Consider the following 1,099-nt stretch of genomic DNA (forward strand, 5'->3'; position numbering starts at 1 on the left):
TTTTTTTTTTTACTATCTAACCTAAAGTCGTAGCCATCATCTAGCATTGCTTTTCCATTTAAGTGGTTTTCCATGATATGAACTGATATTATTTATTAATCAGCTATTGTTTATGCGCGCGCGCGCGCTCACACACACAACAGAATAAGCGAATTTTCGATAAATCTACTATCATTTATTTTTTGACACATTTAGCTGGACCATTTTGAGAGGGAGATAACTAGCAGGTCATACATACCAACATAATGGCAGTAGCTCTGGCTTGTATTGAACTATCTATCTATAAGACCTGTATCTGTTTTTACTTATTTAGAGGAACCATATAGTTACAAAAGATGAGGATGCTTGACGTCATCGCTGGGATGTTTAGAAACAAGGGAAATATATCTATAATTCAGCCTTTTGCCACTGTCGACAAAACGCCCTTGACGGGTCGACTCGGCCGTGACCATTTTTGTTACTATATAATGCAATAGTAAACCCTCACTAATTTTCTCCTTATCTACTGGCTGGTGATATAAAATGCATTACATATGGGAATTGTGTGTTTGGAAGCGTTCCTCCTCTATGTAGCGATGTGTTGTCATTAGTTATGACATTACACCGATATACTATCACTGTTTGGCATTATTGATATGCTAAAAAGAAAAATCATACACATCAGTGGTATCCTGACACATACTATCATGTTAAACTACTATCAAACATTCACGTATTAATATTCATAAAACGAAAAGAAAAGAAAAGAAAAAGTACAGTAACCTTATATGAACACTACCATATACCAACAATTAAATATGACATGCCTTACGCAAACCACGTGTTAGGAAGAAACCAACTTTTCTGTGATGATTGCCTGGTTCCCCCACACCGTTCAGGACTTGACCCAATCTAGGAAACCTACGTCAGCAGGCGTGAGGGGTGACGTAGGAAGTTTTTCCGTCGCTCTAACATTCGGGTAAATGGTTCTCTCCCAGGGGCGTCAGATCACGATTTGGACTGGATGGAGTTCGCGTTTTGGTACGAGTCAGTTTTTTTATGTAGTTTTTAGGTGTATGCGCGTGGATGGTATGTATAAATCTATATTAATATGTTTATG

The 1,099-nt window shown here is 37.8% G+C and overlaps 1 protein-coding gene across 1 annotated transcript in view; it reads right to left on the reverse strand.

The window, feature by feature from the left end:
- Positions 1-1,099, reverse strand: part of LOC119585345 — a 10,941-nt gene that overhangs the window by 8,392 nt on the left and 1,450 nt on the right. The window lies entirely within an intron of this gene.

Source organism: Penaeus monodon, chromosome 19, assembly GCF_015228065.2.
Source record: "Penaeus monodon isolate SGIC_2016 chromosome 19, NSTDA_Pmon_1, whole genome shotgun sequence".
NCBI classification, from domain to species: domain Eukaryota; kingdom Metazoa; phylum Arthropoda; class Malacostraca; order Decapoda; family Penaeidae; genus Penaeus; species Penaeus monodon.